Below are 22,739 nucleotides of genomic sequence, written 5' to 3'. Positions count from 1 at the left end.
TCAGGGTGTCCCCCACCTCTGGCAAAGTGACTGCTGAAGACAGGCACCAGCTCCTGGTGTCTATGTTTTGTCTACATGAGAGTAGAGGTCAACTGACTGATGCTCATCTTTTGAAATCAGGGCAACTGATGCCTGATATACACCAATTTTCTTTTTTAGTGTTGGCTATATTGTTATTTTTATTAAACAAATTATAGCAATTGCTAAACTTAAATAATCATATATTTAACGACCCTAAGTAGAACTTGTACACTTAAAAATAATACAAAGTGCACCTAAAAACTAGAAGCACTCAGACAAGCAAACATCCGCAAAGGCCATAGCATTAAAAATATTGCCATCTGGATCATGATTTGGATCACCATCAAAATTTAATGATTTTTTTTTTTTTTGTGAGAACCCCAACAATTCCTGAAAATTTAATCCAAATGTGTTTATTAGTTTTTAAGTAAACAGACAGACAAACAAAGAAACATGACCGAAAACATAATCTCCTTGACGGAGGTACCAGAGGCCTCACCTCCTTGAGCATAGACAAGGTTTTAACAAAGCAGTAACCTATGACTTTGACATTTAACCGGATCAGCGCCAATTTGTAATTGCTTCTTTCTTGTACCATGTTGGGTGTTTCCTGAAACTTTCAAGAAAATCCATTCATAACTTTATGAGTAATCTTGTGCACAGACAGACAAAGAAACAGACACTACCGAAAACATTACCTACCTGGTAATAAGACGAGCATTCTTACGGTGGCCCCAGAGGTGTCAGATCAAATACAAAAGCCGCAACACAAATACAAAAAACACAATGGAAATAGAAAACCACAACGGAAATGACGCAACCTACAACACACCTCTGGGCCACCGTATGTATAGGATAAGGATCCAATTGTATCTCAAAAGTTTCTCCATTAATGTCTCTTTGCATCCTTAATAACCTTCCTTACAATGGCTTTGTTTAAACTTGCAATTGTATTGTTTAATGACAAACAAAGTTCTGAAAGAAAATAAAATTCTGTTGCAGGTTGCATCACTTCCGTTGTGGCTTTTATGTTTGTGTTGCAGCTTTTGTATTTGACATGACACCTCTGGGCCACCAAACATTCTCACTTAAAATAATTGAACTGGTTCACACTGAAAAAGCATCAAGAGCTTTTCAACAAGATCTGAACATTCAGGAATGAAGCAGTCAAGATTGATTTTGTGATATCTCCCAAAGCAGGAAAAAACAACAAGGTGTTCTCTGACGAGGAAATAATCAGAGTGTTTGGAGGACTGCATTAATGTACCCTGAGAAAACAAGAGAGGAGAACTATTCACACATGAGAAGAAACAAATCCAGAAACAGATCCTCTCACTGACAATCACCTGCAGCTGTCCTTCACACCTACCTCAGGTATGAAACATGACTTCACTGCACTTGTTCAAACCCAATAAAGAATAGGTCTTTTGTTTTTCACTGAAGAAAAGGAAAAGCAAAATTTAGCAATTTTAGTTTTGGTGCTAGAAATGCTGCAAAAACCACAACGGATTTAGTAAATGTTCATTATTTACATTAAAACATAAAGTTTAAATTCTGAATAAGACTGGTTCATTTTTATTGCCCAGTTGCAATATCTACTCTTAGTAGCTAATGAAAATAATTTTTATAGCTAATTATAACACTTTTATTTAGCAGAACTGAGTTTAACCCTTTGATCGACAACAGTTGCGGTTCGGAAAGTGGTCTTCTGAGAAAAAATAATTGTCCACCCCTGACCTACAGACAAATATATCCTCAGGGATGCATAACGGAACAGTTAATTGACACTTAATTAAAAAACGACTCACAAAGATCACAAAGAAAGGAGATTTTCTGCAGAAGGAAAACTGTAATACTTAGTTTTTTGTCATTTGAGCTCTCACCAGAATCAGCATGAGTCCAATAAAATATGGGGTGTGAAGGTTTTCTTTTATGTATATATAAGAGCGAGATGTGAAACAGTGTTCAATGGGAACCTTTTCGTGTGGAAATGTATTTATATTTTTAACTCTTTGATATACTTAGCTTGGAGATGCAAAATGAATTTCTGTCTAATCTGACAATTGTTGTTGGCTCTTCTTTCGGCTGCTCCCCTCTGGGCGCCACAGTGAGCGAACTCACACAAAAGATTTGGCTTGAATTGTATTACATTGAATGCCCTTCCTGTCACAACCTGGGTTCAGGATTACAAGACCGCAGCTCTGACGACTGAGCTATCACAGTTGATTCAGATGGTTTCTGACTATAAAAGATGGATTATTCTCCCCACTGTTGCTTAAAAATATATATAAATATTTTTTACATGAAGTGCAGTGATGTTGCTTTTGATTTCATAATGTGTAAACACAATTAAATTATACTGACTCCGAAAATGTTACGTAGTGAACTCATGTGGTCATTAAAGATGGACGAAGCCATCCACTGTTAGTTTTGAAGCCAAAGGAAAGTATCTCAAAGTGAAGAACCACCGATGGCCAGCAGTGGAATCAGAACATCTCTGGTTGCCATTTAAAAAAATGCCAACCTTGCAACAAATATGTCACATTTATTCAGTGAGTTACTATGAGCTCTTTAGGGTAAATACAATTTTATTTTTTTCGGTTCATTAACAAAGACTAAAAATATCAAAAGGTGACATATCATTAAAGGTTTATTAATTTATTTTATTAATTGAATTACAATAAACCTTAGAGTTAGCATAGAGAATAGTAAGATTTGATGTCAGCATCAACAAACTTTAATTTGGGAGAAAAATGTTTATTCTAAAAAAATATTTTCTTTATTAGAACTCAATGTTTAATAGGCTACAACAAAAGAAGCATTTTCAGTTTTACATGACTTACATTAAACAATATATTTAAATATTAAATATATATTTTGAAAACTGACTTACTGTCTTGTCGTTTGTAGATTCAAAACCCAGAAATATTTTGTTTTCACACTAAACTTCACACGTCCTGACATGAAAAATGTCTCATCACTACAAAAAGTGTGCATCAGTAAGAGGCAAAAACAAACTCTAATAAAATCTCATGCACAGATTCTGAAGTAAAACCTGAAAATGATAAATCCAGTAATTAAACATACAATTTACATTCACAAACACTGTAAAAATAAAAAAGTAGACTTAATAGGATATGTGCCAAAACAAAACACACACATCCACACAAACCAAGTGCTGTCCTTCGTTTAAGTCACTCAAGGTAATTGCTCTCAATAGAGGATGTATTAATATGTCTTTGTTAGCAGAGACAAGCTCTTTTATTGTCTCAGTGTACAGCTCTAATTAACCAACAGGAAGAAGACACAGACAGGTGGAGCTGTCAGCAAACTTAAACCCCCAGAAAAAAAAAAAAGAGAGAACACCATGTGTGGAGACAGGCCCCCAGAGAAATGTTCAGCTGACAGTCCTCAGGGCAGAGTATCAGTCTTAATTAACATGTTGAGTCATTTATGAAACCTTGTTTAGGACAATCTATGAAGACTGAACTCTTTATTAACCAACTTAATAAAAAAAAATGGGCCAATCTGAAGCCATGCTAATTGACTTTGGTTGAACGATGGTAGTGATGAATGCGGGTTTTTTTTTTTGGACTGTATTTATAAAAAACAGTGTTGTAAACAAGTTGAATCTGGTTCTCTTTCGGTATTAATTGGATTGCCTATAATCTAATATCATTTGGACCTTTTTGTATAGTGCCTTGAGATGACTTTTGTTTTGAACTGGTGCTATATAACTGAACAAAACTAAATAAAGTGAAAATAGCAGATATAATAATATCACCTATGACACATATATAAGCCTGGTCACCCTGGTGGCACAAAAAGTATGTCTGGGAGACTAAAAATGCTTAAAGTGATGAGAAAACAATAGAATCCCACAGTATTTTAGTCTTTAGACACCAAGAAAGTGAGTCCTGCACTTTATATGATTAAATTCACAATTATCAAGTCTGTTTTAACTTCTCTGGTCCAAGATTTTACACCTCAAACTGAAGAGGAAAAACTGTTTCTTTTTAGTCTTGTATGAGAACATGCTGCAGCCCATCCTCTCCGTCCGTCAGACACACACACCGACTGCAAAGGTGCAGCAAATCAACGTGAAATAAAATAAGTTTTTTGTAACTATAACAAAAATTGTAAGTTTAATGAAAACCTGACAAATACGAGACCTTAAAGAGTCTTTAAAGCATCACCTGTTGAACCTGCTGGAAAGACATTTATCGCCCACTGCCAAGGGTGAAAACAGAACATTAATGTCTTTGCCCATGCGGGTGTGTGTTTGTTTGTGTGTACTGTTAGCAAAAAATCTCATAATTTGGATTTCAATGAAACTTTCAGAAAGTAATCACTGGTTATACAGCTACAACTGATTAACCTTTGAACTCAACCTGTTTCAAGATGGTTGCTGCAGCCAACTGACCTTAGAAAACAGAAGATGGCTCTAACTCAGCTATTTTCAAATATGTTGAGCTAAGATTTGGTATGGCAGTAGCAGAGCATCGCCCCCACACATATTTTGAGCACAAGACATTGTGCAACATTTTTGCATAAGACCTTGGCAATAACTGTTGGCACAAACCATGTTTGCCTGTTAGCCAAATATTTCATAAACCTCTGGATAGATTTCATTGAAACTCGCAGAAAGTTCTCATAGAATGTACCTCTACAACTAATTACGTTTTGGAGTCAACCCAATTCAAGGATGGCTGCAACAGCTAATTGCCCTTAGCTAACACAAAAATGACTATTCTTCATTAAAATTACCTGAAATTAAGCTACAATTTGGTGTGGTAGTACCTGACAGTCATTTAAAATGAATAGCCCAGGTGCTAACAAATTCTTTAAGATTTCAAAAGATTCAAAGTTTGACAAACACAGCTACAACTCCATCATTTCTCATCATAAGGTGGTCGTAGTCTAAAACATTTGGCATGAAAGGCAACTGCCGATATACATTCCTTTAGCGAATGCTAGGCCTTTAATTTAAACTACTGATATTAATAAAGATGGATGATTTGTCTCTGCCTTGTCCTTTGTTCAGAATTGAAGACAAACTGTCACTTGTTTGGTTGCTGCCATGTTGAGTTTTTGCAGCCAGGCCATGGGGTTGTACCATTATTAAGAAAGTCTACACACCCTCACAACTCATTAACTAGTTGTGACACTGTTAAGTTAAAGTAAACGTTTGAAGGGAATTGTACTGAAGACAGCCACTAGAGGGCAAATGTCCCCTGTGGCTTCAACTTCTGGCTTCTGGTCCTGTGCCTAGTTATACATCTCGATGCTCCCATCTAATACTCATATATTCTACAACCAGAAAAGAAGTTTTAAAAAAAAGTACAACAATGCAGTTAAAAACACCAAACTCATGACTGACACTTCCATTGATTGTACAAATGGTAAGTATCATGAGTGTACTGACATGTCAACATCTTTTTAGACAAATCTGAATGAATTTGCATGAAATGTTAACAAAATGTCTGAAAGCTGTCACCATTATAAAGTGATAAAGACATTCATGTAATGAGTTTGGTGTCTGAAAAGGGTTTTACAAACAGGAAGAAAACACATCAGACTAATCTATCCTGTGAGAAGCTTTGACAGTTATTATATCACTCTATAAATTAACTTCTGCTCATCATACCACATTTAATTCTGGCAATCTAGCTGGAGACGTCATCTCATGTGATATACTGTCTAATAATATGCTTGACTGTTTTTTAGTGCCCTGCTTGTACTTTTTCAGGTTGCAATGCATCACTGCTAAGGCCCTAAGTTATTTGCTAAATGTTCCTCTTGTATATTTAAACCAAACAAAGCTCTTTAAATGGAAGCTAATTATAGTGGGTAATTGTGCTTAAGGTACTGAGCCACAACTGATCGTTTTGGTCTGATTACTCGTCCCATTGCAGCAGGGATGAGAAATCCATACTGCAAGAGGAAAAATGCTGCGGTACAAGCTTGCTGCAGATTTTCACAGTTCTCCATAACCTATATAAAAAGATACACAGATGAGAATGCAGCAGTTAGGCTTGTTTGCATAATGGCAGCTTACGCTAAGAAACTGTTTGTTTGTCTGTGTAATGGCAGCGGTTTTAACTAGTCCTGCTGATAGACTGCTCCACAGAGGGAAGGGGGGAGCGGGAGAAAGCGCAATGCTTTAGGTTCAATCGGCAATAAAAGAATAGATCAAACAAACCTCTTCCATAATGAGGACCCACGGGAGTGAAGTGCAGAGAACAGAGTAGGAAACCGTGAGGCAGAACTGCATGCAAATACCACAAACTGCTATGCATTATTTAGGATTTTGTTAGACAGTCACTATTTTGTTCCATAGACAGATTCACTGAATGATGTCAGCTGGTCTACAGCGTATTGTTATCAGCAAATGAGAATGTTGATTATCTATTTTAAAATGATTATAACTGAATGACATCAATAATAAGATAACTGGCATTTGACTCTGATTTTTATTTTACTGATGGGAGTTGGATGTAAAAGTCCCTTGCTGAAACATTTCAGTTAAATTGTAATGAGTACTCTCACTTCAGTCAGCATGAACGAGTGACGACCAGCAGCTCTGCTGAGGGACGCTTGAAGCAGAGTAGAGCTTCGTTAAGCCTGTATCGCTGTAGGGCCTCTGAATTGTTTTTTTTTTTAACTGGGTCTCATTTGATTTATTCTGTTAGAAGCTGCAACTAAGCCTTGCTTTCACATCACTCTGAGGTATGCCAGAGTAAATGTTAATTGTGTGGCGATTGTAGGGCATTGATGGAAGTTTAAAACTGATACGGCCTAAACTTGAGTCGTCCTTTTAAAACAAATGTATCTGAAATAATGTAAATATTGTTTACCATTTACACAAAGTCAACATTACTTTTTTTACATGAATGAAATAGAATTATTTGGATCCACATTTAAGGGAAACACACTAATCAAAAATGTTTATTGTGCATATTAGAAATATTGTAACTTATGCCTTGAATTCAGTTTGAATCATTTTGGTGTTGATGTTTGTTAAAAAGATTAAAAATGTTTTTTTAGTTGCTGAAAGGAAACCAAGTTACACACCCTTCTGAATGCCTTATCCTACAGTGTTCTCTCGCTCCATGATAATCAGTCATTTTTGTTATCATATATTGGCAAATAAAGGCAGTCCCAGGGCAGGATTAGAGGTTTTGGGACTCTGAGCTTCTTATATTTTAACGCATACAAATTACAATCTTGATTATTTGCACTTTAACCTCAAGGTGTTTAGTCTGCAGAGCAGAGCTACTCTTAGCTTTAATATAATATTTGATGTCTGAAGCACAGAAAAACTATAGACTTACCATGTAGCATTATATCTGTCAGTTTATTTTTTAAAATTAGTCATTGCTGCGCAGACCACAAGTGGATCTGAACTGTTTCTCCATTGAAACTGGAAAGTGAAGTGTACTTTTTTCACTGAGCAAATTATTTTAAAATGGCATGGCAATGAGAAAGAAGAGGTCAGGATAGAAAATATGAGCAAGCTAAAAAAAAAACAAGCAATGCTGCAGCAGTTTTTCATAAAGCACTTTTAACGCTTCATGTTTCAAAATTACTCAGAGCAAAGATAATCACAAGTTTGAGGTTTTGGTTTTAAAAAAAAACCTAACTGAAATCTTAAACAAAAAGTGAAGACCTACTGCCTGACTTTATGAAAAGCATCATGTTGTCTGATAAGAATTTACAATATACATTTATAAAGCGTGGACATCAAGACAAAGGTAAAAATTGTAATGGAAAAAATACTGTTTCAGTGATTCATGCTGCATGTGATGAGTTGTGGAAAAACACAGAGTATTCATTTTCACCATGATTTAGTTTAGTTAGGATGCCTTTAATCTTATCCCTATAGGGTGCCAGGATGTCTTTGTTATCTCATGTGTTTTTATTTAATTACCTTCCCTTTTGATCAGTTTATTTTAACCCTTCTGTTCCCCCCAACCCCTCCTCATCCTACAAATGGTATAAGAAGCGGGAGCTATCTGTAATGCTTCAGACTGACTCTGCTGACCCACCTCAGCACAGTGATTCTCAGCTATATAGCTTAAATAAATTATCCTAATACAAAGCTCTTCGTTGTCCTCTTTGTTAAAGAAAATTCCACAACAAAATACAAAATAACTACAGAAGTGGCACCACAGCATTTGGTTTTTGCAAAGCAAAAGTGATATTTTCAAACCCAGATGCCTTAAAATCACAGAGTAAAGTCATTTAGTAAAACTGGTAGTGTTGTATTGACTTGTAAAAAGATAAAGCAAACTAAGTAGAAGCTTACCAAAAACCATTAAGCAGCTGTTAATCAATGAAGGCCTCCAAAACATTTAAACTCTCTCCAGTGATGTGGGTTTGCACCTCATTGGATATAAGTAAAAAAAAAGGTGTGTGGAAAACATACATTCATTAAAAATAAAAATAAAAATATTTTTGGGCCTTTTAAACATCAGGGACCTGGGCTACTGCCCCAGTAAGCCTTGGTCAGTCCTCTAAAGCTTAATTTTTTTTTTTTTTTACAAAATGTGCTCTTCCTAGAAAACAACAGACTCAAAATCTGACAATTGTGTTTCCATGTCAAATAATTTCTGATCAAACCGATCAAAGATTTCAAAACCAAATGCAATCTTAGATTGAAAGACTATTTAAAAAAAACACCTCAGTAACAGCTTTACGCTAAAGTACAAAGAAGACTGCATGTCAATGCTCAGGTATCTATCAAATGAAGAATATAAGGAATGAAAACAGGGCTTCTGCTCCATCCTCTCTCAGGTTGCAGCTCTCCTTGAGATCTGTCCTGTGTCTAAAAATAGAGAGGAAGGGAAAGGCTGATGTCTCCTCCCTGTGGACAGATCAATAACTGATGATTGAGACAGGAAAGAAAAGGAGGACAGGAAAGACCGCACAAGACAAAGAAAGAGGAGGTTCAATGATGAGAAGCAACATGAGTGACAGAATTTCCTGAGAGGGGATCTGGTCTAAGACATAAAGGATGTTGGGATGATATCAGTGTAAGGATGCATGTGTGGCCTATATAACTTTGTTGTGTGGGTGGGAATGTGTGTTGCTGTTGTTCTAGCTGCGTGGGCTGCTGTTAGTGTGTATGTGAGGAAATGTATGTGTACATTTTTGTGCAAATGTTGGTTTATATTTATGAATTGTTTGCAGTATGTCATATAATGCAGTTTGTGAGAAACATTGTGTGTTTTAATCTATTTTTAGCTTCATGGGAATAGGATTATTACACCACACATATGATCAACAAAAGAAACAGTAAAAAATATCAGTGCGTCTTCTATAATGATCGTGTTTTTAGGACAAAATGCACCTGGTTTTAGTTTGTTGTTTTTAGGGTCACTTGTCTTGATTTGACTAATTCATTTTTTGTAGCTTCAGCTGGCAGGAAACAAGTTTGTACTGTAAGACTGCACCAGTCTCCCTTGTTCGCTTTCAGCTCACTATAAAAAAAATAGGTCAGAAAAAAAGATATTGGGCTGTCTTGAAATTTATTTTTTGCCATGTGACTCAAGATGTGTGTCTAAGGCTACGTTCACACTGCAGGCAAATGCGACCCAGTAATGATTTCTTTACCCCTATACAAAACTTATCAGATTATTTCATGACAGCGTGACTGTGACAAATCCGATGTTTTCATATTCGACCCAGGTCTTTTCCGCATGTGGTACTGAATCGAATACATATCCAATGTTTTTCAAAGCAACCTCAGTGTGAATGTTCATGTCACATTTCATCTGATTTTTACATCTGATGAAAGGACGTGAGGTCCCTCACGTCAAAGTCCCACCACTCTAGGCTCAGACTCTCCAGTCTCACATGTCTCTGCTCAGAGGGAGCAGCCTCAACTCCAAAAAAGGTCATTGTTAACAATTGTGCTCTTTTTTTTCTCCGTCTTCTTTAACTTTTACTATTTAGATCAGGGGTGACAAACTCCAGACTTTGAGAACCACTGTCCTGCGAGTTTTAGGTTTTTCTACTCCAACACACCTGATTGAAATGGTTTAATTAGCTCCTCACCAAATCATCAAGTTCTCCAAGAGCATGGGAACAAGTTATTCATTTAAACCAGGTGTTTTAAAGCAAGAACACATCTAAAACATGCAGGAGAGCGACCCCTGAGGAATGGAGTTTGACACCCCTGATTTAGATGTACAGTTGGTCCGGTTTGGGGCAGCAACTGCAGAATCAATACACACATGCTAACACTCACAGCATCCATATTTACCTCCGTGAACTCAGTGTGCGGAGTGTGATGTCATATCTTCTTTTGAGCATGCAAAGCATTTTGGGAACTGGAGACAGTTCACACTGGAGTCTGATGGAGGTCACAGTTAAAATGTAACGTGAACGGTCACGCAAAAAAATAAAAAAATCATGTCAGGGAAGTGGTTAAAGCTGTGGCCTCACAGTAAGAAGGTCGCAGGTTGGCCTCTCAGCCTTTCTGTGTGGAGTTTGCATGTTCTCCACGTGCATGCATGGGTTTTCTCCAGATACTCCAGTGTCCTCCCACATGGTTGTTTGTCTCTTTTGTCTAACTGTGACCCTGTGATGGACGTGCGACCTGTCCAGGGTGTACCTTGCTTCTCACACAATGACCATTAGCGATAGATACCAGTTAGACCTTTTGCTATGTTAAGAAATCATATCAGAAATGAAAATTGAACCAGATAAGAAAAAAAAAGTAAAGTATTTTTTCTAACTGACAAAATATTCTTTGTAAAATTGACCATAAAATCCTTACTCCTAAGCACCGAGGGAATGCGCTGATCAATAGTAGTTTGGGATTGAGTCAATCTGGCCAAAGTTCTGAAAAGAAACCTGCGGTGATTCTTATTTTTGTTGATTAATTGAGAGTAATGATACAATTTTATCATATGCTGGGCTTTTTATATGAGATAAAAGTCTTTCCAAGATTTTTAATGATCTTCAAAATTGTGTTTATGTCATACTCTTACTAGTTTTCTTAGACTCTGTTTGAGGCGAAATAAGTGAGAGTAAAACTAGGGCGAACATCTACTTAAAGAGGAGACTATATTTTCAACGAAGCAATACTGTAAAGAGGTAGCAGTGTTACCAAAAATAAAGTCTGTTTCAGATGGAAGAAGGAATGTGGAGCTGCCATCAGCAATATACAAGGACCAGTGGTTTCTTTCTTCAGAAAGAAATCGGGTGAGGATTGGTTTTGCCAGATCCAGCATTTTACTTAATAGTTGATTCATACCTGATTAAGAAATGGTCAGACAGGAATAGAACTGGTTGGTTTCTTACTCACCTAGGTTAATGATCTGAATCCTCAGATTGAATCAGGACTTACAAGTCCAAGGTCTCAGTTAACCTGGATCCTTTATGTCCTCTGACAGACTGCTGCTAAGTCCAAGAGTTAGTGAACTCACCAAAAAACCTCCCCAAAAAACAGCTGAATCCCAGGAAACGCTGCAGACTCAGATAAATTGGGTCTCTGAGTCAGGTAAAAAACTCACTGGAAAAGCAGCTGACTCAGGTGAGTCATACATTCAAGTTTACATATGTTTTACATACACAACATACATTTAATATAAGTTAATGTTAGCATGACTGACTCAAGTGAACTGGATTACTTTAGTGATTGACTCAAATTAACCCAAGTCCATAAAGTGAACCAAATTTACCAGGTCTGGAGAGGAGGGTGTTATCATCATAAAAAGTTTATCAAACGTGCACAATTCAAACTTGCTACGCATACAACGCATACAAATTGTCAAATGCGTTTGCACAAATTGCCTGCAGCTGACGGATCAGTCAACACGAGCGCACGGGTCAGCTTCCCTGTACGCGTGACTTTTGAAAATTTCTTACTGGTCCAGATTCACAAATGTAGTGCTGTGGTCAAGGCTGGTAAAAAGCTGGAACATCTGGGCTTCAACAACAAATTTGAACTCTCTGTGTAGGACACTTTATAAATTAATTAAACTAATATACTTCGTTAAAAAAAAATACAAAGTACAACTCGTAAAACCATTAATCAACAATAAAGAAAACCCTTCAATGTAGAAAAAAATGTTTTTATTACTTAATGCAAAACTTAATATGAACCGAGATAAATTTGAAGTAAATACATTATGCTTAAGACACATTAACACACATAAGTGCAAAGTGATGGGCGGATGAAGCCTTGTGAAGCATTTGAGGATTCTTCCTGATTGTACGAGAAAAAGGTTTAAAGCTTCAAAGTCTCAAAGATGTACCCCACCAGTGACATCTACTGATCAGCTCTAGTTATAGTAGCCACAAACATCCAAGTGTTTCACACATCTTGATTTCAGTTCCAAAGCAAAAACAAGTTTGTTTTTAAGCAGCTGTGTCTAAAATTAGAGATCCCTTGTTCACACATAAAACATTTTGAAATAGCAACTTTCTAATAAAATGTTTTGATGTGTTGTCTCATTTTTACTTCTAATTACGTGAAATATAATTTTGATTGATATGGTTTGTGATGAGAAGAGAGATGGCAGGTATTTGAACATCAGTGTTTTGGAGGCATGCCTGAAGGTTTGTAGGTGCACATCAGTGGTACCACCATATTTGGTGGTAATGATCACAAGGACATCCCTGGATTTGGATCATATATCTTTTCTGATTTTCATTTCAACATGAATGTAATCTAACACTTAATCTAAAAAGATTGAAATTCAACAATGCATTGCCTTTGTGGGACTGATTCTGAAGGGCTTCTTTGTGACAGTGTGAAAAAAGGGATTCTGTACATGAGGAAATTGTGCTTGGGCAACACATTTTTTTTTTACAAGTTTTTATTCAAGAACAAAATCTGTTCAACTGTTCTTGGCTTCAATCAGCTTTTTCTCAGACTGACGATTTCGCCAGCCTGTGAAAAGATCCTCTCACACAACACAATGGAGGCTGGTGTGGACAAGTATTGTAGAGCCACTCTATATAGATGCAGGTACGTTGCATTCTGTAAGAGCCAATAATTTAATGGGCTCTCCATCCTGGGAATCAATATCTGAATAAGCAAAGAAAAGAACAAGTGAGATCAATATCATGTCAGCAAGAGATACATACAAGACTGTAAATGTGCTTTACCTCTGGACTTCTGCAGTTGCACTCGCAGTACAATTTGAAACAGATAACAGATATTCTGGGTCTTCAGGTCCCAGAGGCTGTATTGTAGAGGAGTTGGTCGAGATGAACCCTCTCCAGGTGACAGTGCCTGTGGTGGTGTAGCCATTAGACTGGCACGTTCTCTTTCCTTTTTTTCCCTTTTCACTGTTGCCTGACAGCTTGTTATGCTACAGAAGCCTGCCTTTTTGAATCGTGGATCTAGTAATGTTGCAAGTGTCAAAGAAGTTACTTTCTTCAGGGCTACAAGTTTGTCTAGGAGGTTAAAGTGTGTGTATTGTCGACTAAGGTATTGGCTATTTGTTGTGTAACTGAAGCACATTGTCTGGATGCAAGGTGTTTCAGCATCTTCACAGTAGATCCAGAGACGTGAAGTGTTTAAGGCACTGGCATACTCCATAAGAAGTCAAAAAGATAATCATTTTCAAACACACCTTTCATAGTCCACAAGACTCTTGGATCTCCTCCCTCCTCCTACAGCATTAAAATGGGATTCTTCCCACCGGCTTCTCAACTCTCCTGTACTTATATACATGATTACTTCCCTTACCACAACCAGATATGTTTATTAAACTGACTGAGACAGTCACAGCTACAAGGAACTGCCTGTGTCTCTATGCAGTTTTTTTTAAGTTCATAGGTTTATAAGTTTTGCTGGAACAGTTGTAAAGATGGCTGCATTTTCTAACAGTCTCGAGCTGCTTCTCAGTGGAGCAGTAGAAGCAAAATGCCTCCATTAAAGCTCACCGGCTTTTCCACATAAACACGCCAACAACAACTTATGACCAATCACACAATACTTGGCGCAAACCCCTGTGAGAAAATTTTTTGCCCAGCATTGTGTCGCAAAGCGGTGGAAGAAGCTGCTGCGCGAACAAAAATTACGCAATTTTCATCACTCAACCACGTGAATGAGAGCCAACTTCGTGACTTTTCATGGAGGATGCAAAGGCCTTTAAACTAATAAGGACTGCACCCAGTTGCCCCCTTTGCTTGTACAGCTTCTGGAGCATTTGAAATGCGCTGTTCCAGTGGGTTTCAACCTTATGCAGAAGCTTGTGTTCAGGTAACCCCATTTTACGCTGTATTTCTGATAGCCTTTCCTTGGCTGTGGTGCTTGATTTAAAATGTGCAACAATTGCCCTGTTGCGAATGTTGTCAAGAAAAGATGTTTGTAATATGGCTTTTTCACCACAAGGTTTAACATATGGGCAAAGCAGTTGATGTTGCACACAAAGAGGAAATTGGCACATGCAGGCACATTAGGCACTGCATCTGTGACAAGACTTCTTACTTTGCCTGATTCTCCACTCTGCCATCAGAGTGTCTTTGGCCTCCGCTATGTGTGCTGCAGTATGGGTTCAGGAGAAATTATTAACATCTAGTAGAATAGTTGACAACTTTACCTCTTCTGTAATAAAATGGCAGGTCACAGCCAAGTAGGCGTCCATATTTATGGGGGTCCACATATCAGCTGTTAAGCTGTCTGTTGATGCTTGTGACAGTTGCATTTTCTGTTTTACTGAGCCTTTATTTTGTTTTTTAAACATGTTTCAGGGCCTTCCTTCCTGGTATTGTGTATGTGTGATCTAGGAGATGAACAAAGGCCCTAAAGCCTTTATTTTCAACTATGGACAGTGGCTGTGTGTCCATTATAATGAGGTTCATCAAAGCCTCGTCTAGTTGTTGCTTCCTGGACACCGAAAAACAGAAAAAAATAAATAAATTACATGTTGTATTATATTTTATTTTTTTCTTGACAAACACATATGTGCGAGCTTGAGGTAAAAATAGTTGTTTTTTTGTTTATCAGGATGAAGGGCAGAAAATGACAAAGAATTGATGCTGGTTTCTACAACATGTACATGTGTGCTACTATTGCATCCTGTTTAAAATATAAAAGAATATAAAAAATAATTTAAAAGAATTGTTGTTTAATCTTTATTTAACCAGGTATTTGATGATTACTATACTAGACAGACAAGCAGAATGGTCAGTTGAGATGCCTAAATGCTAAGCCTAAAAATGCTTAACATAAAGGTGTTATTTCTAAACACCACTCTTGTGAGCATATGGGGCACTGATCAAATGATTAATAGGTTAAACACTCACTTTTTTATTTATTAAAATATGACTTAAACATAACAATTTTATGTCACAACAGTCATTTCCTGTAATCATTTAATGCACTTAAGGGTTATTGGGAGACATTTAACAATATCATATAGTATTTTATTATTCGTGAATCAGGATTGAAACCTGTTTCCCTGTACATTAAATAATCGCTTTACTGTCCACAACAAATGTCTAACAACAGGAATTATAAGACACCTACCTTTGTGGGTGACACAAGGTGAACACGTTCCAAAACATAGGATCGTTTCTGTGATTGAAGGTCTCTCTGAACGCTATGAAGCAGGGAGGGATCGCCGAGCATTTAGCGTCTCTTTATAACAACTGAAGCCGTGTAAAAAAATTTAATCAGTCATCTCACTTCCTGAACAAAATCAGTTAAAGTGACAGCATTCAAATTTTTCCATCATTAATAATATATTTATGATATAAAATATTTGGCATGCATCTCATTTGTTAAAATGTGTGTAAATCTGATTCTGCCTTACGACACATAAACGCCACCACCCATCACTACTACTAATAAACGTGCCAGGTTGGGTGGAGATTGCAGCAAACCCAATGCGCAGACTCATCTTAGTTCCAGGAATAAAATGATTTATTTAAAAATAAAAGAAACAAAAACAAAAGGCTAATAAGGCTACAAAACGAAACTAAATACAAAACATAAACTAAATCTAAACCAGAGGCAAACATGAGGAAACCAAGACAGCGAGAGAAACACGACAATGGACCAGTGAGTAAATGGAGGAAATGACCAGGTTTTAAAACAAAGGGTAATTAGGGGAAGTGGACACAGATGAGAGATTACAACTAGGATCAGGTGGAGATGGGCGTGGCAGGAAAACAAGAGATAAACTGAGGAGAAGTGAATGATGACAGGAATACAAAGACAAAAAAACAAAAACTGAACGAAGACAAGACTAAGCGTAAAGATGAATAAATAACAAAATAAAATAAACAATAAACCCAAACAGAAACATGAATCAAAAACACGAAAACCCCAAAACCTGACAAAATGCCACTATACTTCTTACAATTACTTTGAAAATTTGTTTGAAAGTCAGAGAAGCTTACTTCTTGGTTTAACACCTCAAGTAGAGCTGGGACAGAAACAGTCTTCCAAAAGCACCCAGTGGTGAGCTTGTCGGGAAACTTGTGCTTCTATATTCTCTCTTCTGTTCAATGACAGACTGTAGCTGGTTTCCATGACTATAAAAACACTCTTTGAGCTCAGCGTCTTGTTGTTGTTAGATGATTTATGAAATTTCTTGTGTTGAAAATTCTAGATTTTGCCCATCCTCTTGACAGCTCTGCTGAGCAGAATTTACAGCTTGCTTTACTTTCGTCACCATCGTTCCCTTTGAAATCCCTCCACACAGCTGACACTGCTCCTCCTCTACCCGCTAGCTGCTCAACTGAGAGGTGAATTTCAGGCTGCGGTAAAGTGGTATCAGAATACATTTATGTGTACGAATACAAGTACATACATATGGATATGCATTACACATATGCAGACACCCATATTTAATTAATTCAAATAAGGACAAGAGAAAAACAGAAATAAGGGTAAAAGGATGAAAACATTGTTTAGTTTCAGCTGTACAGACTAGTGTGCATCTGTCTGCAGGTTTGTTGTTGTTCCAGCCATTAATTCACCTGAGTTAAAAACTACAATATTCATTAACAGTTTTATTGCTGTTGACAAACTGGTTCAAATCTGAGGAGATTTAAACCAATCAGATTGTCCGAATGGTGTTTTCTACCTCTATCTTCCTTGTGAAAAAAAAGACCAAAATCAAAACATCTCATAACTATACTGTGACAACTATACAACCTATGGCATTACATCTATTGTTGACAACTTACTGGAAGGATAGCAGACAAAATTGGTCTGAGATCACCTACAAAGTCATTTTATTTACCTTCTAGAGTCTTGTCATTTAGACAGTCCACCAATGAGAAACAACATTAAAATAAACACGAAATCTTCATCCCCTGTTGGTAATCAGGACTATACTGTAAGCAGAAATGCCTTCATACATCAACACTATGACAGAAATCAGAAGTTTTAAATTTCAAAAACGGCAGAACACTCAAAATATTAATTGACATGTACAGGTATAATGATTAGTATTATTATGTTTTTTCTTACAGAGCATGGTACATTTCTAGTGATAATACAATTTTTTTTAATGTGATGAAACTACAAAATAACAGAAGTACTACAAATCAGTACATTTACAGAGGTAAGATCATTATTCTTTTCACAACAAAGATTAAAGTCAAATAGTTTTTTATTAAAAATGAGGTTCAACCAGCAAAGCCAAACACTACAAGCCTCACAGGCACTGGTCAGCAGAGACATAAAAGTGAGTTAACCTACTGACTTTTATAATGATCAGCAGGGACGGCTGGTATAAATGGGCTAGGAAGGCTAAGCCATCCCTAGCATTTATAATAAAGGTTTAAAAAAAGAAAATGACTAATTAATTGTTGAAAATTAGGTGTTAGGCCACAACTCCTTGGTTTGCTGTACAGACTACAGCCAGCTTCATGGCTTAGTCATTTCGACTAATTCTGTTCAGCTCAAAGTCCAAAGCCTTCAGCCAGTGAGAGTTGATGTAGTTCGACGTAGATAGATTAAAATGCAGACTGCAGACGAAGTAAAGGCTAGAATTAGCACTAATATGGTGGATAATTTACTTTCTCATCCTTTTTTGGTAATGTTTAAGAAAGTGAAGAGGCTGAGGACACAGACCAAATGATATTCAGTTGGATAATTGTAGTTCTTTGTTTTACTTGTCTTTGGTTTCAGCAAAAGGACATACTAACAGTGTCAGCTTTTTACACATCCAGTGATCTCCTCAGGAGAACTGAAAGGTCACCTGATGGAGATGTACAGCAGCAATATGGAGTTTTGTCTGTCTCTAATGTAGCTTTAGAGGGTCTTGACTTAGAACAATCTTCACAAGTTTTTTTGTTTGTTTGTTTTTGAACACTGGCTGAGTTGACTTTGGAGCGGGACTTCATCCAGAAACTATCCAGACTTCTCTAAAACGGGATAAACTCATTTATTTATTTGCATCTTAGAAAATTCATTGGTGTAAGCTTCTGAAATGTTGGAACACACTCCATGAAGCTGGCTGTAGTCTGTGCAGGTAAACAAATTTGGCAGAATCTAACAAGCTTAGAATTTTGGAGAAGATGTTTAGGTGGAAAGATAAGAGCGAGTCTGCTGCTAGATGCAAAAGAAATGAGAATGAGAAGACAACTGCCAGTAAATATTACGGATCAACAGGGTGGTGAAACACCATAAAGATGGAGCTTGACATTCATATGCATGCAGCTTTTGCCAAACTTCTTCTATACCTGTAGGTTTACTGTTTTAACCTGTTTTCAACTCTAGAATAATGCTAACATACTGTACTCAACAAATCTTAGCATAAATTCATACCAATACATCAAAATTGTATTGGCTCCATCCCAATTTGCTCCTCCATAGACCTTACCCTTGTTGACTATTTTTCAATCATTTTGACTGTTTCTGAAGGGAAACAAACTCATTAACCATTGATAAGAAAAAAATATTGGGTGGATTTTGTTTTTTACTTTATGAATTTGGATATGAGTTTTTGAATGTGATTTTTTAGCTGTCTTCATGACTTTGCAATGAGCATTTTAAACTTAAACAAAATAAAACCTCAAGGTGATGGCCTGCTAGATAACAATATTTTAACCAGGAGAAAAATGTGTTGTCAGTAAATTATCACCAAGTTTAACTAGTGTTAACCAGTAGCACTGCTGTATTCAAACGTCTGAGAAAGAACTAAGGCCGGGATTTGTAAAAAAAAAAAAATACTTTCCATCTCAGCATCATATTCACACAGCAAATAGTGGTAATTAAATGGTGCTATAAAGACACTCATCAACTTTATCAGGTGTGAGCAATTTGCACTCTTTTTGCGTCACACAGTTGTCCTCGATGCACAATTTTATTTGACGATCTGTTATTAAAACAGCAGAACAAAAGTGACAAAGAGAAAGAGAAAAATGTTTTCTCACAGAGACCCGAAGGTCTGAAAAGATAAAGACACTCCTTCAAACCTGATAAATAATTTTTCACTTTATCAGGAATTGATCATCATTGCATTATCTTATTGCTACTTAAAACAAAAAGGATCACACTATTATTGCTACAGAACTCAAAACATTCTGCAGTATAATAACTTTAAATTATATTTGTTAACTTCAGGATGTGAAGCTTTTTTAAAAAAAGTATTCTATAACAATAAGGTTTTGTATGCTAGATATAAATCAACAACAGCTGAATTTTATGTACATTTGGTCAATTTAGTTGTTTGCAACAATGTCTGACACTGGAAAAAATACCAAATTAAACATTTCCTGACATGACTTCCCTGTTTTTGTGAGGGTAACAGTGCAGCAGATCTTTCTCTTTGTTGTTTCTCCTCAGATGCAGTTACCACCCACTCTCAGGAGATGGTAAATATTTCACTTTAATTGTGTGTTGCTAGCAGTGCTGGGCTTAGAAAATCAGATGTTTTGGTCTTGGCAGTAACTCACATAAATATGGTTAGCTTTTCCTCTAAATGCCCTAAAATACCTCATTTGTGAGCACACTGCACCAGTGCAGAGATGCTGTTTGGTTAGCAGCACAGTTTGTAGCACAAAACTCCTTTTGTAAGGGCTTTCTGAATTAGATCTGTTCCTTAGTTTGTGCAGTCCATTGATGAAACTGGGTCTAACAGTTTGTGGCAGCTTACATGGTAAACAAAAAATGTTCACGCTATTATTCTTGAGCTTGTATTAAAGTTCCTTTAGTTATCTTCTTTAGCTAATTTCTGTCCTCAATAAATGTGACTGTGAGGTGTTAGAAGAGCAAAGCAAGAAAACAAACTTAAAAGCATCCATGTTTCTGTCCACTTTGTACATGGAAGATTTTAAAAGAAATTTAAGTTTGGGAGTTCTACTTCCAAACTACATCAAATGCACCAAATTTAAAAACTGTCAAAGACTAATTTTCACAAATGTTTGCTTTTTCCATTCTGCACCAGCTTTCTCCAAGAGCAGTGTTTCTCTGAATATTTATTAGGATTTGATTAGAAAACCCATTAGATGTCATTTCCTTCTTGTCCTATTTTTTTTCTTGTTTTATTTCATATAAACAAATTCTTCTGGTAAACAGAATCTTGTGTTTACTGTGGGGGAGGCTTTTTTTTGCATTGAGTGTGTACAGTTGTGTGTTGTTGTGGACATGTATTATGTGTATATGTGTGATTGTGCGCATAAGAATGAGTTTGTACCTGAGTGTGTGTGTATGTGTGAATGAGTAAACCTCTCCTCCATGCTGGACCATCTGCTCCAGTTGATAACAAACACGTTAGCTCTCAGACTGAAGCAGAACATCCACCCTGCAGCTCTCACCTGCGAGACGAGGATTTCTACTTTCTGTTACTTTTGATTCAGCGTTTCCAACCTGTTTTCAGAGTTCCTCCCGCTGCCATGCATGAACCGAAGTTTCATCATTTAAATGCCAAAGGAGTTCATTGAACGCTCAACCAGATGTTCCTGAATTTATCTCTCAGCTTTGACTGAAGTTGAATTGAAGTAGAATCTGACTTTTCTGCTTCTAACTTAAATGATATTTTATAAAAAGTCTCACCAACTATGTTTGGCAAATGAGTTTGATTTGTTAGGGTCATTTTTTATTTTATTTCATGTAACATTAGAAAAACTCTTGAAGATAAGTATACGTTTACAGGATTTCTAGTCTTAAATGTAGATACTATGTTTGTTTCTAATTTTTTTAAAACCGGCCTTTATAAAATCTCCGACCTCAAAGGCCAGCTCTTCTCTTCTGCCTTCACTCCGTCTGTAGAATGAAAAGGTTTGTTCACAGGATAGGTGATAAAACTATGATAGTAAGCCTTTTATTACCATCACCTTCTAGGCTGGATTGCAAAACGTTAAGCCCTGGAGTGGTACTTTGTGATCCAGCTGATTCAAAAATAGAATGAATCTTAGCACCTCTGTGTCTGCAGGGTCTCATGGTTTCCAGTCATGAATGTTGTTACGGCCCGGTGGCCTTCGGTGTATGTTTTCTTTTTTCCCTCCTCCTCCTTGTGCAGGCTCTGTTGTGGGACCATTGGATGCAACCCTTCCTGTCTCTCCTTCCTGGTCGCCGCCTACAGACGTCGTGATTGGCTGGCCAATTGACTGCTCCACCTATCCCTGAGGAGGCTTGCCATATTTAAACCCTCACTTCCTTTCCCCAGGGCGGCTGTTCCTTTGTTTGAACAGTGCGCCTTGTTGCTGACTGTGTGCCTCTGATTTCAGTTTTGTCGCTTTGTTAGACTAGACAGTTTAACGTGTTGTGACTTTGTGTTTTAGAAGTATCTTGGGTTTGCTTGTTGTCTGGTACTTCTGTGCTTTGTTTGGTTTTCAGCCCTTACTTAGACTTTGTTAGTGAGGGACATTTTTCTTTCATGTGCTACCCACTTGTTTGAAGTTTATGTTTATTGTAACTTTACTTTTCACCCAATTCTTTAAGCTCAGCAAGAATAAACTCTTTTCCTTTTCACCACCTAAAAGAGTCTGGGAGTCTTAAATGTCACGTCTTTACTCCTATGGCCGAGCTGGGACGTAACACAAACGCAAACATGTAGGTCCTTTTAACCACTCTGTAGTGGGTGGGACTAACAAGCCTTATAACCCTCAGGGAGTCCTCATAACTGTTTGGTCTGAAAAGGCCATTTAATAAAAATGTTCAAGAATTTTCTGTCATTAAAATAAGACATTGCCATGTAAAGAAAAACAAATACTAATGTTGGAATCACAACAATGGCTTTAGACTAAAACATCGACATTGTTTATATAAAAGGGGAAGTTGGTAAAGGTGCTGACAAAATAGAGTTGAAGTGGAGAGGCCAAAAATAGCTGTGAAATAACCAGCTTGGCCATCCCATCTTTTCCTGATTAAAACCATACTGTCAACAGGCAAGACAGATCACCTCTATTGGCTGGTGAGAGCAATTCAAATCTAATCTATCTATGTTGTCTCTGACTCTGAAACGCTTTAGATTCTTTGATTTCCTATAGAGTGGCTGAAGCCAAAAAAATGTTATTTCCCCTCATCTCCTCCCATTTACTGTATGTTCCTCCCCTTTTTTCTTTCAATTGGATTTTCCTCAAATATTCCAACCCTTTTGTTCTGCTTGGAAGTTACAATCTGCTGCTGGAGGGATGGCTCTTGTGTATTTGCCACACAAGATGTTGGACTTCAACAGCTTTATGATGAACTGATGTTTCTGCAGGATTATTAATTTTGTGAGTATATGATCCGCTGGCCAGCCATACTCTCCAAGTGATTGTAAGTTATAAGCCTCAAAAAAAAAAAAAAAAAA

General features: G+C 37.0%; 1 protein-coding gene across 1 annotated transcript in view; it reads right to left on the bottom strand.

Annotated features, from left to right (window-relative positions):
- The window catches only part of c1qtnf4 (C1q and TNF related 4), a 65,561-nt gene that overhangs the window by 8,990 nt on the left and 33,832 nt on the right, over positions 1-22,739 (bottom strand). The window lies entirely within an intron of this gene.

Source organism: Kryptolebias marmoratus, linkage group LG15 (assembly GCF_001649575.2).
Source record: "Kryptolebias marmoratus isolate JLee-2015 linkage group LG15, ASM164957v2, whole genome shotgun sequence".
Lineage (NCBI taxonomy): Eukaryota > Metazoa > Chordata > Actinopteri > Cyprinodontiformes > Rivulidae > Kryptolebias > Kryptolebias marmoratus.
Note: the sequence above shows the minus strand (reverse complement) of the source record. Positions and strands in the feature narration are given on the sequence as shown.